We start from the raw sequence: 18276 nt of genomic DNA, 5'->3' as shown, positions 1-18276 counted from the left end.
GCAGTATGAGTACGTATGAGTATGATTAATCACAACCAAGATTTGGACAGAAATAATAAAATAGAAGCTGCTTTTGTACATGGCCTTCTCAGTATGTTTGATTTCAACTATTAATTTCGTAAAATTGTCCCAGTGTAGCATTATTGACAGGAAAAGTTAAATGGTATAATTTACCTCCTCTATGCCTCATGCACTTTGATTAAAAAAAGCAGCTGGTCTGTCAAAATTAAATATATTAAATAAATCTTCAAGCTAGATACAAGTATATATATATTTCTGCCACATTATGATGATATTTCTTCCTCAAAGCAAAATCCTACCACCTACCACATCTTAAGCATATTGATTACTTTTCTTCAAAAATCAGCCTGGAATACTACTGTGAGCACAGTGAAACTGCTGCACGCAATCTTTTGCTCCTTATTAGCGCCCACGTATGCGTGCCACACTGCCGTGGGTCCGCTCCCTCTCCTGTCGCCGCAGCATCCGCTCCAACTTCTGGCGGGACGGCCAGGTGGAGATGATGTTGATTAACTATCGACAGGTCTGTCACGGCACGGACGCGGTTATTACTCACCCGACACCCATCGGCAAATCTGTCACACGCAGTGGCCCTGAAGGGCGAGCGAGGGAGGTGGGGAGAGGGTTAGGTATCGGCAGAGCACAATTCCATCAGTGAAGCGTCGTTCCTATCGATAGGAACGTGCAGACATCATTTAAATTTACGAGAGTGAAATTACATTATTCCAAAGGGGTACCTCAGGATGAGAAAGACTCCCACTCCCAAAGGGTGTCTCATCTACAGGCATCTTTCGGTAGGTTGTATACTCTCTGGGTGATGAAATATGAAAATAAATTGCATGCAAAGTTTTGTTGACCATTTGACACTGACGTTTTTAAGTTGGTTTGCTTTGCTTTTTGTGAGTGCATGTCTATCTCTTTGGGGCGCTTCATGAAGTAATGTGGCTTGACTCTCTTGAATTACAGTGATTTGATTTTTGCATACCATGGGTAACTTGTGACTAATACATCCAAATGAATGCTCATAGCCCTCCTTAATGGGTGCACGGTCGGGACTTGACAGATCAGGTCTCCTTCCTTGTTGTTTCCGGCCTGTTCTCTCTCTTTCTGTTCTCATCATCAAGCAGGTCCTCCCTGTGTTGAACAGACGACACCCTGGGAATGATCTACGGCCTACTCCTCTCCCAGCATCTCACCATCCTCTACCAAGGTCCTAGTCGCCAGGTATAGGTTCATACTTCCAAAGAAAATGTTTCCAGGAAGTTGTATTTAGACCTTGTCATTAGGCTACACGTCGGGGTGATATTCGACTTGCCTTCTTCACAATTCACCCTCAGCATTGACTAATAAATTGACTAATAATTGCTGTCCTTTGTTTGGTTGCAGGAAACACTTTTGTTGAATTCTGTACCTGCCAGACTCTGTTGAATAAAGATCAAAAGGAATGAGCACTTGCTTCTCTTAACTGATTGAAGTTACAGCCAAATCACAAAGCATGAGAATTAGCGACACTCCTTTGTTTTGAAAAGTGTAACCATTTTGTCACCATAGGTACTGACATGATTAGTATCTCTCCTCAAGACCAGCAAAATTAGGATTAATTGAATACATTACTGTTCCATAGGAATTGTTTAATTACCGCTGGGTCGGTTCAGTCAACATAACTAACCATAATCACCGCTGATGAAAACTGTGTAACCCTTTGCAGCTTGGAATACAGTACGAATCCCAAGCTGAGGCATACTGACATAGAACACTGCACTTTGGGATAGCACAAACAATAGTTTCAGAACTGCAGTGTCATCTCTATATATATGGAGTCAGTACGCCTACAGAGCTTTTCAGTTCTCTTCACTAAGTGCCCCACAAAGATCTTAAATAAAGTCTTGACATTCCCATTTCACCTAGCCAGTAGTGTTTGCTGTAATGTTAAAGCAGCACCTCTGCATGGCTCCTGCTTAAATAAAAAAGGCACCACTGCCACACTGCATGTGAACAAATGAATAGAATTACATTTGCATTGACATTTATTCATTTGGCAGATGCTTTTATCCAAAGCGACTTACAAGTGAGGCAGAGTACAACACAAGCAAAAAAGCCATAGTGATTCTCCTGCTGGTTGTTCCCCTCAATCAGTTGTTCCAGATGTGTGGCTCTATTTCCATGATGGACCTTATATTTATGAATAGGATATGTGGTAGAGCCCTATCAACGGTGGCAGATTTGGTCCTTTCACATACTGTAGGTCACTGCCCTCAATTCTCTTCAATGTGGAGGGTCCCTGCCTTTGCCACTCTTCCTGGGTAAGGAACAACTTGGCCCACAAGGCTGTGACTTGCATCAGGGTTGCTGCAACCCTTATCTCCTGTGCACAAAAGTGAGACATTCTCAGTTACTGCACAGTGAGTGTCCAAGGGATTTATTTATAGGGATGTATCTCCTGTAAAAAAGTTTAATCCAACCAGGAAAAATGAACTTCTGTTTAGATTCAAATGCTTTCTTTATTACACATTTATATTTTGACATGTCCTTCATGTTTTTACCCATGTTGTCAATTCAACACGTGGTTTCCCAAGAAAATAACAATGTTTTATTCATGTATTTATTTATTTATTTATTTATCTGCCAATGTGTTTTTAGGTCTTCTCTTTGCTTATAGGAGCCTTCATACATTTTTGAAGCGCTCAAAATCAAAATGTGTGCACCATTTTCAGTTTGATGTTTATTTCAATGTCTAGATGTGGTCCAGTCAATGAGTTCTACTTGAGCTATCTGTATAGCTGCAAAAAGTTTTAATATCATAGGATTATACAAAGACGTTTGCAAACTTTCAGTGAGAATGATATAGATGTACATACTGGATGTGTGCACACTGAGGAGACTAAAAACCCATGCTGAACTGTTTTATGCTGCAGACACACTAAAATGAAACTGCATGTACACTGAAATTGTAATTGCATTAATGGAGGCACTATGTTTTCTGTGCTCGAGATAAGTGCAGCTGACTTTTTAGACAAAAAAAAAATAGGCACTTGAGGGTCACTGTTTTTCATATACTCAGGGATGAGTGGTATGAAGTGCAAATAATATGTTATTGTAATTGAATAGATTTACATAAAGCTATCATATGTAAACAGGCCCACTTCACTCAGCTTATATGACAACAATAGGCCTTTGTATATGGTAAAATCCACAAGTTAATGTTCACTGAGATGTAATTACAGAATGAATCCCATTAGTGCCCCATCTTATTCAGGAATATGCATAACTATGTCACTTTGGTGGAGATCTTATTTAAATACTTGATATTTAAATATCAATTTGACATTGTCAAGAAGGCTAGTTAAAAATTTCCAATAATGTATAAACCCACAACATGGACGACTTGCTGATTTGTCTGGTCTATGAAACATTGAGCATTTATGCATCAAATATGATTTTCAAAGAAGAAATTTAAAATCCTAAATGGACTTGATTTTTACGTTGCATTTACTTGATATTAACAGTATCTAATTGCATTTTGACCATAAGTTATTTCTTTTGTCTTTTTACCAAATCTAACATATCTTTCAAAATTATCTAAGACTAATCATTTAATAATAGAGATAATAAATTATCTGATTATCATTAAATGATGTAATTATCTAGGAATAATCATGTCATTCCTTATTATCTCTCTATAAAGGCATGTAACGTGCAGAAATGTGAGAAAAAGCATCCAAAATCACCAGTTTTTCTGTAGTATTTTGGAGTATAAAGTAAATTGCTTGCCAGAATAATATAGAAAACAGCGGGTGTTTCAGAGCAACAGTCACATTTTTTAAAAGTTTTTTTTCCTTTAAGTTTTGCAGGGGAACAATGTTGTCACAATTTTCATATCCATATCAGGACTGTGTTCAGTTTCTATGACAATAACTTTCAATAAAAATGATAGAGCAAAAGTTATATTTACTTCACAGTTGAAAAGAGTACGTGGAAAGAGTCTGGTTTGTCACAGGTGAACAATGAGTCCCTTGTTGCTTACAACAACTCACAAAGTGGAGAGCTGTGAGCGATGCCATATCCAAGAAAAAAAAAAAGCCAATAAGCACGCCGATCATACCAATGATTGATTATACCGGCTGCAGTTGCTATTTGACCCAAAAGCTGGGAAAGATTAATGTCTTCACCTTTGTTATCAGTTATTTTACTTTAAGTGAAATCAATATTGTTTTCAATTACTGCAGTATTTTTGTCACTATACATAAAAAGTTTAATTGTATCACAAGACAGGCTAGCATTGCAGCAAAGCCCAAAAAAGAAATCCTTGCTATTGTCTTTGAAGGGGTTTTTCATTTGTTTCACCTGGCATACAGTCAACAATTTAGTTAAAATCAAATGGGTTTATTACTGTAAATATATTAAATTGTTTTTCAAATAACAATTGCATGTCACAGTATCACTTTTGACCAGGAATGAGATACTGAGCAGGTAAGTCCATAAAACATTGATGATTTTGAGTTATCAATTCCCCTTTCAGGTAGCATTCAGGTAAAAGAGACAGACTAGCAAGCAAAAGTCCGTATCATTCACAGTGCAGTGACATTGATCAAGAAAAAAAAATCATGCGATGACCACTATCAAGCTGTTCTTTGCAGGGAATGGGTCATGGACAAGATGCATGGAAATTCAATAGCTGTGTACAATGCTCAGAGTGGCAATGTATTGGAATTTCTTCCAGTCCTTGAAACTATGGCTTTATATGGACTATTCTGAAACCCAAAGCAAATTGATACTTCTGAAAATTAGAAAACAAATCTAGTCTCTCCCAAACTAAAGAAAGGTATTAATTTTTTCTTTGGCTTTTTTCAACCGTTTTCCCTCTTGTCCCCTCTTACTTCTGGCTCTGCCCTTTGTTTCTCTGGCACAGAAAGTTTCAGACACAAGCATGCTCTGGCTGAAGTCAATAGGAACAGACTGCAGTGGAGATGCTCCTCATGTCCATCCTCAAAGAATAGCTTTCAGCACCTGATTCCAGGGAGGTTTCTCAAATTCTTCTATAAACCACAAGCTAAGGGAGCTTATGCTTTGAACCTTTGTTCATACCTTGAGAGTATGAAAGCAAGAGAAAGCTGGCTCAATCAATATTAGACGCTGCCCTGTAACATAACCGGCATTTGCAGACAGGCACACTATCCAAGAAACTTTAGTTAGCAGCTGTTAGGTTTAAAACTTGGCCTGGTGTCTCAGTTGCAAACTGATGGTGGTACCTGCATAATTAGCCGGCATAAAGAGTCGTTTAACCTGCTCTTTTTGACACACTTTGCAGGTCAGTGAAACAAACATAAGATCACTCATTCAAATCATTGAGGTTTTGCACTTAAAATGTCAGTAAATTTCATTTATTTTTGTTGAGAAGGGTATATCCGCAGTGGCACTCTGGGAGATTAAATCAAATTTGCTGAAGGACTTCACCCCCTAACCACCTTCCCTGGGAGTCCACAAAATCTATATTCCTAGAGTCTGCATTTAGTCTATTAAGAATCCAGAGGTGTCCCTCCTAAACCCAGATTAGTTCTCACACTTGTGTTTGACAGATGTAAATTGTGATGCTGTGATAGAGCTCTCAGCTGACTGTAACCTCAAACTGCACAGTAACCAAGAAAGTGATGCCTTTACAAAAGAGAGACAGTTTTATTGTCAACATCATGGCCGATTAAACTCCTGAATGGAACCACAGAGGTGTTGCGGAGTGAATAGTTACATACAAAAGCCCATGCTGATATTCTGTAGTGAAACCAAGGGTAGTAGTTTTGTGATTGTATCAGTTTTGCAACAGTTTGCATTTCATCAGCTATTGAATTACAGAATACACCTCCCATCACATATAAGTTACTTGATGAAAGCAGCTGAGAAAATTGAGCTTATTCATTAATAGAGCATATGGTTACTGCAAGTAACATCTGACTTCTATCAAACCCTCTCATAGGGATATAAATTTGGTATCAATTTATGCTCTCTTTGCATTGTCAGGTGTGGAATAACACTTCATGTGACTAATTGTTCTGTAAGCATGACTTTAAAATGTACATGTGAGTTGAATATCATTTTAATTTATTTTCCCTTTACATTAAACGCCTGCTATCTCCTTGTTTGTGATATTAATTAATCAGATTAACCAGTAAGTCAGTTGTAATAAATAATTGATCTGATAAAAAAACAAAGCACTTAGCCATTTTATCACCCAGTGAGGAAATGGTGCCTTCCACACACTGGCTTATTTATTCTTGATTTTTGGATAATCAGTTGCTGTGGATCTTGTGGTATTAATGGGAACTGGTAAATCTGAAAAGCTGATTCAATCATTCATGAAATTTGTCCAATAGAAAAGCAGACTAATCCTGAACTGAATAACAGCCAGTAGGAACATCATGTTCTGCTCCAAAGCGATAACTCTTTGTCGAATGCATTTACCACTGTAGTCAATGGGCTTGGATTGACATGGACCGCAGGGAGAGTGCTCGAAATAACACGTGTCAGGTATGGAAACGTTCACAAGAATGCTTTGTTGTATGGTTTCTTAGCTGTTGAATCTTCTGTGGCAATTTCTCATGTATATGCAATGCATATTAACAGCTCTAATGTCAAAATGAAAAGCTCTCGTGTGCTCTCTCAGATTTAGCAAAATGAAGCCTTAAACTATCTCTGAGCACTCCTGAGTGATAAGATGACCCTCATAAATTCTGGCGGACATGGAAATACAGGAAGTGGTTAGTGTCACGCCTCGGTGGCGTGAGGCTGATAAACTCGGAGGAGAGCGATGGATGTCTCCGGGAGATACTGTAGGAGCTGACAGGTAGGCAGAGATAAGGAGTGTTCCTTGTTATCGCTTTCCAGTTTGGGTCAGGGTTCCACATCAAAAGGCAAGGAGAAATTGAAGGGCTGGGGAATGCAGGGGTGACAATGAGCTTTTTAATGAACCGTAATGGGCAGAGGGACTGCTAGCTACAGGAGGATGGAACTGTGAATGTCTGGGTAGAACCCGTAGCCAGACAGCATTTTAACTGGAAATCATTTCAGGACAAGGTCAGCCAGACACTCACGCACAAATGAACACACACCACAACGCACATGCACACACACACACACACACACACACACACACGCACACACACACACACACACACACACACACACAGTCAATTTAAAGAAGCATCGGTGTGGTAAGTGCCCAGTTCTTGAGTTGATAAACACCGTGTCACAATCCTGTGCATCTTTCGCCATGAGATTAAAACTATTTTTAAGGAAATCAATATCAAGTCCTTATTTCGCACACTTCCAAAGTGAGCAAAACGTCATTCTTTTAAAGCCATTGCCCATCAGTAAAATGTCTTTGAATGTAATTTTCTCCTAAATATTAAGATTGGTCATGTTTTATTATCCTTACATTTTTTTCTCAAGTTTAAATATTGGTAATTAGCCTTCATGGATCAAATTGTTGCTTTGAATGTAGAATGGTTAGTCATTAAAGGGGACTATGAGGTATTTTTCTGCAACTTAGGTGGCACAAGATCGATGCAAGCAGACAGGTAGTATTTTTAGCCCTTGGGCTCTGTTTGTACTTGTCTGTGAGCATTAGCCCATAAGCCACACTCGGATGTGGAAGCATAGATATAAAAAGTTTATCAATTGGACTGTAATTCCTTTGTGAATGCAGCAAGAATGACTGGACTATTACTGTTTCAGTTTGAAGAGGAAGAGGCAGACAGACATGAGACTGGTTCTCTGCTTCTGTTTTCACCGTGTGTTTTCACACAGAGAGACGGTACCTGATCCCTGAGGCTGCAGCTGTTTTATGGTGGCATTTATGATTCTACTTTTGTACTGTGTTTTGGCTTGCTATGTAAGTTGACAAGTGGAAACTTTGCTTACTTGCCATTATTACCTTTCTCAAGCTGCTAATAGTGTATGTATATTATATTGTAGACTATACCGTAGATCAGGGAGGAACAGAAACACTAAAGCTGTGTCTGTATAAGGGTGTCTGTGCACGACTTCACCCATTCCCAATATTTAACATTTGTCAGTTGACATGAAAAGTTCATCTGTGCCTATAATTGTCTTAGCATTCATAGGAAAAGCATTCAGAACTTTCCATGTCAACTGACAAATGGTTCCATTTGAATACATGTACGAAGTTAAAATGCAGTGGAGATAAAGCAATTCACAAAGACTGACATATTTTACAGTCGCCGAAATAGATGTATTCAAGCGTATGAATAATGACACAATCCAGATCAACCAGCAATGAGTTTGTGGAAGTGGTGATTAATATCTATGGGTCTGGGTCTCTGTCAGTCTGTGGGTGTGAGGACATGGGAGAGAGCATTGCGGGAGCCTGGGAGGGCATGAGTCTTTATGAAGGTGATGGATGGTGGCATGTGTCTCATTCTTGAGGGTGGCCTGGCGGCTCATTCCACCAATCCAAGGCTGAGGATGAGTATTCCAGCATAGCGGAGGGGCGGAGGGGCGGCCATGGGGGTATGTAAGCATTGTACGAACACAGATATCAAGAGGGTGTTACAGTGTGATGGTCACCCTGTCCTTGCAGAATGATCCTTCACACTTGGCGTCAGACTACAAATAATGTAATATTTGTGTGCCTTGATGTAATTAAGGTGCAGATAATTCATGCCTAGGTCACACTGCTCCAAGAGCAGATTGATTCATAATAAACATATTCAACATTCCACCTCCGGGGAAATCCATGTCCACAGAATCGTCAAGTGGCTTAGCTGTGTCGCTTTCTCTACATCAATAATGCGCTCTGTAGGCCTTACAGAAGTACAGTTGACCATCTGTCACAGACAGAAATTTTCACAATTGTAGATCAGCATTGCTTGCACATACAGCATAATACTGCTATGGGACATGCACATTTCCTTCAAGAGCAGACAGGTCATTTGATAAGAAATTAAGCCCAGGGGAGGTTTTGCCTGTCTCTTCCCTTTATAGTCGTGTATCTCAGTTGCCCCCTCAGTTCTGTCCACCCCCTGGGTGGTGCTTTGCACCGCCTACAGCGGTCCAGGTCAGTCACTGCACAACTTCCGTCACAGGCTGAAGACCACCTGACTGAATCTTGGTTCCCTTACCCAGTCATAATTCATATCTTGTGTATGTGTAGTCTTTGTGTTATTAGGTTGTTGTGCTGCACTTACTTATTAACTGTTGCATGCATGCATTTATCATAACACATTGTGGGAACTGGATCATCTGTATTTAAAGCATAGTCTTGACATATTGCAGGATGTGTAAAAGTAACTTATTTTCTGTTAAGGCTTCTTTGCAAAAGATTGCCAACACTTGTCACAAAAAAATGTAAAAGGCCACAAACAACAGGAACCAGCCTGGGACATTCACAGCACACAATCCAGTCAGTACTCAAGTACTCAAACAGAAATACCACCCTCCACCCTACATATAACTTGCTCTTAATTGGTAGGTAAGGCTTATTAACTAATAGCTGGTCAACTACAATTAAGACAATGACAATTGGACAATTGTGGTGAAGCTAGTAAACAGAAAGACAAGGATCCTTTTACAACAATTTAAACAACTGATTAAAACAAACAGTCCTGGGGCATTAGTGAAGGTTCTGCTTCACAGTCTCCTTTGGAACAGTCATTTCAGAGGATGCCGTTTGCACTCCTGATTCTTATAATCTGTCCCTCATGGCCTTGTATTTTTTTTTTCCAAATGGATGGAACATTTTTCCAATGATGTAAAAAAAATATGCGTATTTAAGCTCATTTAGGATGGTACAGCATCCTGAATATCTCCCAATATGATCAGGTTGCAAGCTCAATAAAGAAATGCGATTTTGCAAATTTGCATTGATGTCAGCATCGAAGCCAGGGGTATTTAATAATCAATTTTGTGCGCCTGATTCACAAAGGACTTTGCAACAGAGGAAACCATGCTGATTTGCATAAGAAGTGGATAAAACATAAAAGGCAGAGAGAAATTCAGAATGCAGAATGAATCTAATTGATTCCTTAAACATGTGCACGCTATTGTGTTCCAAAAGAAAGCATGAGGCTGCATTCTTAAATGGCTAATTTCATGTTAATGTGGATAATAATAATAGATTTTTTTAACATTCAGAAGTGACTTTAAAGCTGAGACTTACTGGCATATTTTTATCCAGGAAATAGAATGAAACAAACTGCCTGGAACTCATTTCAGCTTGACAGCCGTGAGGGGTCAAGTAAAACACGATCTTATGCAATACCTCAGTATCCTAATGGAGCTCATTGGGTTTACTTGTTGGGACGTACCGTATGACACATGGACATGACACACAACAACCAAGGTGCCATAATTTTTTGCATCTTCGGGATAAAATGCTAATGTAATGTCTGGCGGATTTCAGATTCCCATTATTCATGCCCTTTTCTCTCGCGTGAGTCTGTTAATGATGTGGACAGGGCTGACTGTTGGAATTGTTACGGTGCGAAAGGCAATTTGACACATAAATCAAATCCTCTTTCCTATTATCTGTGAAAGCATGAATGGGAAATGTTAAAAGATTGCAGTCGATAGCTATGTCTTTTGTATAAGTTGATTTGAGAGAGGAATTTCCCTTTTCATCTGATTTGTTTTTCCCTTTTTTAAAGGTGTGGGTGAGAATGTTTTATTTTCCGTTTGAATGGGATTTCGTCTGCCAACACAGCACGATGATTTCACCTAATTTAAATGGATCGTTCCATGTTTTCTCTCTTGCCACAAAGTACAGTGTACAATCAGTCACTAAAAGAGTGTTGTCGCCAGGCTCTGGCAATCCAATCAAATTAGCCTCTCCTGACCCAATCAGAGTGGCACACAGCCTCTCCTGCCCTCTGTCAGGAGAGGGGCATAATTTATTCATCAGAACAAGATTGCAATCAGCCGCAGCCATGGGTTTCTGTTACGATCCATACTTTCCATCGGCCACAACAGCCACCTCGACCTGTCAACCAATAAGGCTGGCGTCACCCTGTTGTCTCCTGCTCGTTGACCCAAACACGCTGTCCACTCCTCAGCCTGCGTGGGGCCCCATGGGGGTTCCGTGTTTCATTAAGGATTCGGCTAGATGCTCAGTGCTGCCCTTTGGAAGGCTGCCAAATGAGAGTTATGCAGTTTCTGCATAATAGCTTCGGCAAGACTGGCTGGACCAAATAACCTGGTTTAGGGCCAAATAAAGAAATAATAATGACAATAATAATCATGATCACAATAATAAGGGTAGTGTACTTTCAATGTGCCTTGCTTCTAACATTCTTCCTTGTCTGTTATTGTTGTTGGTGTTCCTGGCAATGAAATAATGTTTTTGAAAATGAGCATTGAAAGGCTGTAAAAAAATTTAAAATGTAGTGAGAAGAGGAATGTGGCCTCAGAAAACAATGGCATGCTGGGAGTGTTTTGAGCAGTGAGCTGTTCAAGGACAGGTGCGGTGACAGAGGACACAGAAACAGGCTTTTCATCAGCATGACATTCTCAACTCTTCACGTTGGCATGGCAAAAGCTGTCAACACCTCTTCAACAGCTCTGCCGCGTTGATTTTCTGAGATGCTTGCTTTCTGGTTCGGGTCGCGGATGTGCGTCTCTGGCGCCAGACGTGCTGTGGAATGGCACAGTTTGCCCCTCTCTCAGGGGTCTGTGTCCACTAATGCGCTTTTGCCCCTACGGATTACAGTAGAATACCGTAATATTGTCACTCATATGTGTATAATGGGTTTTCTGCAGTCATAAGGTAGTCAGATGACCCCAAGCTAAATGTTCACCATAAATTTTATGGGCCTGGTGCATCATCTTCCAGTCTGTATTGCCGCCTGCATAATGCGATTTAAGCTTCTGCCATAGATAAGGAATTGCACATGTTTTGTTCAAAATAAGCTCCCACCCATGCCAGCTGCCAAAGGAGCTTGTTCATTGAAACAGACGAGAGAACAAAACCTTGCAGGTATTTCTGCCATTGTCCCATAAACATCATTTACATGACATTACTGTAAGTTAGCAGCCAAAAATTGGAACATAAATTCCAATTTTTACATGTTACCCATTTATATACAGCTGAATATTTACTGGGTTACCCTTGGGCAAGGTACAGAAGCAGTGCCCCAGCAGGGAATTGAACCAGCAATCTTTCAGTTATGAGCTCTGCTCCTTACCACTACGCTAAAGTGCTGCCCAGGGTGTAACTGTCCTGTTGCCACTAATACAGAAAGAGGCTCTTTATCTTATTTTTAATGAGCTTAACGCAGCTCAGACCGCTCCATATGATTGCTGTCTGTGATATGGCTAATGTATCTGCCACCCTGTGACCTTGCTGTGAAACTGAAATTCCTGCACGATGTGAGCGCCAGTCAGGCAAACGAGCTGCAATAATAATTATGCAAGCCACGGCCAAGTCGCAGGACGCACACATGTTCAACTCAGTGAATTGCGCCCAACGAGGAGAAGCAGATGCCTTGCCAGAGCCACGATTCAACACAAGCCGCTCTCAGAAGTCACTCGGCGATCGCGGCATCTGAGAGGAAAGACAAGTGGCAACGTGACAGAGGTATCTGAGAGCGAGACAGGGCTGGAGTGTGCATGCCCACTGTCTGTAACGCTGCTGGTGGGATGGCTCCGCCTCTACTCTTTTTGTGCATAGCCACTGTCACCCTCCTCTCTGTTTGCCCCTCAGCCTCTGATGTAAACACTTTTGAATTTTATCAGCTTTGTGGCGGAACGATCGTAAAGGTTATCAAGTTTTAGCAACGTATTATCATTTTATAGCCATACAACTAAAACTCTGTTTCCCATTGATGCAGCTGGATTTTCAATGGGTCAGGCTTAGGATGTGAACCCAGCACCTTTTGTGAACCCCTACACTATACACATCACCCTAGTGTTAAACACATGTATTTGACTTTGAATGTGCTCCTTATACTGCTGTCAGCTGAACTCCCGGTTAATTTGCTTTACATGATTGTGTGAGATATGATTATTATAATTTATTTTAAATCTACAGCCATTAGTGTGAAGTGTGCAGAAATTGCAATCATTAGTGCCTACTCTGCAATCATGAATTCTCAAAAATTCATGACAGAACACGTTATGATATCTTCTGCTTGAATTGGCACTGTCAGATATGTGAGTAGATGCCTCCTTGTGAGGCAGATATCACAGATAAACTCCATTTATGTTTATGATGGTCCCTGTGGGAAAATATGTGTAACTGTACTGTACGTGTGCTGCAAGGCTAGTAAATATTCCATTTCTACATGGGTAAAAATGCTCTGCAGTGTCCTAGTTTCTGACTTCTGGTAGATTTCATCAAAACTACTGTGAATATTTCAGGAGAGCAATCCCTGGAGACTCTAGTGGGATCACCTTAGTGATTACAGTCAATTCGCTCATAGAACAAATGAGTTTGTATATACCAGGTACAGGTAAGCTACTAACCTTTGACATTTCCACCTAGGAGTGTTATAAGTCAAAATCATTGACCATAAGAATTAGATGTTACCAGATATTAGCAGACACTCCTGTCTAGGCAGCTTATAAGGCACACAGTTATACTGCTGCAATTACTGAAGCAATTCTGCTTTCATTTGTTACTGATAGTTTCAATATCAGAAAGATCCTGGGAAGTGAACCTGGGTTAACCCTGGGTTTTCAGGGTTAGCTCTTTAACGATTTTTACCTTCTAATAATGAAGGAAATATGGAGATCAATAACCTTAGGGCGGGAATTCATTGCACTTGACATAAGCCTTTGCAAATCATGAACTGGAGAACGAGTTCACACATCACAGGTCATATTAAACACTTCTGTTGTTGTGTGCAGTTTTAACACAATAAAGAAAAGGGGGTGACTGGCTTGACTGGAATTTGCCTGTGAAAGCAATAGTGTTCTCATGTGCAAATCAATACGTTCCACAACACTGTAACCTGTTTATGCTGGGTCTTCTCATTGAATTTGATCAAATTAACCCTCCTTGCAGACCTGACTGAACAGATCCTTAGGAACCCATCTGCACGCTAGCCTCATGTGGCATGACTTTGTAATAGTCTTGACAATGCATGTATAGATTCCCACTTTAGATATATTGTGTTTATTGCTCATGGGTAAATGTGAGTGAAATTGCCTTGTGTGGGTGATTACACTTAGGTGTTAATTGGAACAACGAACTCTTATTGCTTAGCAGAAGGGATTAGAGTGGCAGGGTTGAACCACACACAGAGCATTTCACATAACCCTGTCTATCACATTGCTAAGACTGAAAACAATGAAATGTAAAATTTCTCTCAGTATGAAAATAAGGAACATTAATGATAAAAAATGAGTAAGAAAATGTTCTACTTTAACCCTCCTATTGTCTTAAGAAATACTAACACCTACAACCTTTGTTTCACTATGACACGGGGTCCAATTTATCTCATAACTCAACTCAACCTTTGAAAACAAATGTGAAATTTGGTACAATGTTACAGCTATATGTGTAGAATACAACCAAACAGTCATAAACAACATCTGCGGTTTTGTTAACTCTCTAGCACCCCCCAAAAGGTCCCATGCACTGCAAAAGCATGAAAAATGTTTTGGATATAGGTAAAATTGACATAAAATTCCCCAAAATACAACTCTTAGCCTTAAGATGCAATATATTCTGATATTTATGAACTGAAACTACCTCAACATAAATTAAGTCTATAGTGCCCCTTTTTGAAGCTGCCGACTATAACATCTGAATGTTCAAATTTTGTAAGAGAGAGAAGATAAAGCTAAAAACTTATGGACAGGGTGGGGAGGGTTACTTACTTTTTAATATGTATTCCACTACAGTTTACAGAATACTTGCCCTAAAATATAATTTGTAACGTATTCTGTTAGATTACTCAAGGTAAGTAACGTAAATACTTTGGATTACTTTCTGAACACTGTGTTTTTAATTTTTAAAAGTATGTAAGTAAAAGTGTGAATGTGGCATACACTGGTTGGCTGATTCTCACGAACTAGGTTATGTCCAAGTGACGTCAAAATCTAAATAGCCAAACTTGAGTGATTTTTTTTTTTTTTTTTTTTACTGCAATACATATAGTCTATATTTTTAAATTATGATAAGATTTCACATGAAAAAACAAAACATTTAAAGCATTTTATGAAAGTTATAAGGACGTGCATCAGTAGGCTAATTCCTATTACCGATATGTTTTATGATGAAGGAAAAAGACTAATAAAAGGTCTGTTTTACTGAACTTTTCACATTTAGACAAACAGGTGCATGAAATGATCACAACAGTACATTAAACGTAGTTTTCAAAATATTTTAATATAGTTTTTAAATAAAATTTCTCTCATTACCGAAATACGGAAGCCATTTGAAGAACCGTTTTTTCAAATTATTTCTTTTTCAATTGAAACTGTTCTTAACGGTTTTTTAAAGAATGCTCACCTGACTAAGGTTCTGAACGGTTATTTTTAGAATGTTCACTTAGCATTGTTGTGGCTAACATTTTGGCACTCCCATGTTAAGTCTATGGGTATTTCATCGCAGTTTCTTCAGAATTGTAAATGTAATTTCAAAAACTGTACATAGCACGAAAACATGAGTTAGAAAACGCACGAGTCACCCTAAATACATTGTGAGTGAGAAAGGAGCAGCTTAACAATTTTTGTCACTGTATCTACTTAGCTTTAAACAGCCTACTAGCTAGCTGAATAGCTAATCTAGTGCAGCCAAACTATATAAGATAGCTAGCTAGCGATCAATATTATCTTAAATTATCAAAAAGAGAACTTACTTCATGACGCTTCTTCAGGTTAGGGGTCGGCTCTTTTGAAGTGGATAGCAGCTTGGTTGCTGGCAAACACAGCTTGCATTGTACTGTTATGTTGCGACCTTTGCCAAATTTTAAAGTAAGGCCTTTTTTCACGCCGCCATATTGGAAAGCAACAGGTGGTAAGTTACTTATGGTCACCGCTACCTTCGGCGAAGATGTGTGTGTCTCTCTGATTTTCTCCAGATCTTTGGCAAATATGCCAAAATTCCGGCTCTCACAGGTTGCTGAAACGGTGGATATATATTGCAAAACAAAACGAGATACGATATAAAATGTTCCATGAACAGTTTGTCTTCAATTATGAAGCTAATATAAGCTAGCTACGGAGAGATGGCTAACGTTAGATCAAGCAGCAGTCACCTAGCAGCTTGTAAATGCACTTTGATAAAGCTGTATAATGAAACTATCCAGTTGTTCATTGTCACACCATATGTCATGATAGTTTAATATTCAATCATGTTTGTTACGTGCATGTTCTTTTTGGTATAGTGTCTGATGTAGTAGACGGTAATGTCGTAATACGAGCACGATACTACAGGTCACTTAAAAAGAATGAGGAGCCGCACTGGAGGTGTAGTGAAGATAACATTGAATCTGTTAGGGGGCAAAAGGAGCAAGAGCGCAGAATAAATTAGTTTGCGTCAGTCTGTTGAAGGAGATGATTTGGCTAAAATAATATTGAAAAGACGCGCAACAAATGCCTGTGGTTGTAAACAAAATTATGTTGTCCATAGTATACACCAATAATCGACAAACGAACGCTACGTGTTGTTTGTTTAGTGCCAAACGCCACTGATTTAATGCTGTACTAGATCAGTGGTTCTCAACCAGTGTGCCGTGGAATTATGAGGAACCCGGTGCGTTTTTATATAGGTGTGTGTGTGTGCGCGCGCCCACTAAAAGACTGATGTTTTATATTGTGCTATTAACCCTTTCGCACGTAACTTGTTACGTTACATGGTTCGTTATGTTTTCATTAGCGTTATTAAGCTTCTCGTAGTTTTCAGTTAGCTGAAATCTGATTTAACTATCTGTCTGGTAATTATTTGACAGTCTGCTCTAGTGCAATATGGGTCAAAATTCACTAATGACATTATAGCCTATCATATTGTGTATGACTTTAAGTTGGTGTGCCTTGACGTTCTGGTTTGACCGTTGATGTGCCTTAGTCCCAAAAAGTTTCAAAACCTTTGTACTAGATGATTGATAGATGACATCTTCCTAGTAAAGGTAACGATCTCTGTATGACCTGGGTGATTTTTGCACATCTTTCAGTGTTAATAACAAACACACTTTCCTGTGTGGACTAAACAAACAATAGATTAAAGTAGCAGTAAGGAGTCATAAACTAGCGAGCTAGCTAGGCACCGCATCTTTTTTAATTCTGTTTAGACCACTAGTTGTAAACAGGTCGTCGCTGCGAAAGTGCATGTTACAAACAACTGTGTTATCATCACAGACGTTAAACAGCGGGCCTTCCTCTCTCTTGATGGCTTGAATCCATACTCTCTTGCAGTCCTCATCACAGGGAATTGCGTGAAAGCTTAAATAGGGCTGTTTTTGTTTGCTGTTTGTACACAAAGGTACACAACACCACTTCTTGCTTCTCGACTGTGCCATTGTCGATTCACTAGTAATAGGGAAGATGGCTAACCGAAAGTAAAGATAAAATTTCTCAGCATAGGATTGGTGATTTTGAGAAAGGTGTTACGGTATGGGCACTTTCTGCTCCAGCTGCTGTGCTATTACCTGATTTTTCTGGTAGACTTACTTGCTCTTCAACGAATCCCAGAGGAACTTAATTTCAGCTCCCAGCATCTGGGTAAAGGTACATGCGGGATAGCCTGTGTGGGTAGTCAATAGCTGACCTTTTCCCCCTGATCCCTCTGTTTAAAAACCTGGCCTCCTCCATCCTCCTCACAAACTCCCTCTGTATCCAGTGCTAATGAAACACTGAGCTGCAGGGTCTCTTTCTCTTTTGGTTGCTAGATGTGTGGAGGAAACATACAACGAAAAAAACATACAAATGCCACAGGCTCCTTTCACAATATGATCAGGAAATTAAGCCCATTGCTGGTGGGTGGCTCTGTCTTGGGCATAAGGGAAAGCTCTCAGAAAAGGAGACGGCTTAATTTCATCAGGGTCAGAAAATTGGTTTCAGACTAAGTGCGGGCTCTTAATTATTGAGAAACATGTAGCATTCCTGCACACCAGTTGTAGATAGATTTTGCAGTTTGTTGATGGTTGATTTAGGAGATCACATGACTTGATTGCTTTGAGCTAATGCAATTTAATATGTGACACAAAGCAACCGGGATATAATTTGCTGCTAATGCTGGTGATAAACTAAGATTTGTGTAAAACGCAATGAAGGATTACAATGTATCAGATAGGAAATCCTGCCACA

The sequence above is a fragment of the Megalops cyprinoides genome, chromosome 1, assembly GCF_013368585.1.
Source record: "Megalops cyprinoides isolate fMegCyp1 chromosome 1, fMegCyp1.pri, whole genome shotgun sequence".
Classification (NCBI taxonomy): Eukaryota; Metazoa; Chordata; class Actinopteri; order Elopiformes; family Megalopidae; genus Megalops; species Megalops cyprinoides.
The sequence above is the reverse complement of the archived record's forward strand: the minus strand, read 5'-3'. Positions refer to the sequence as shown.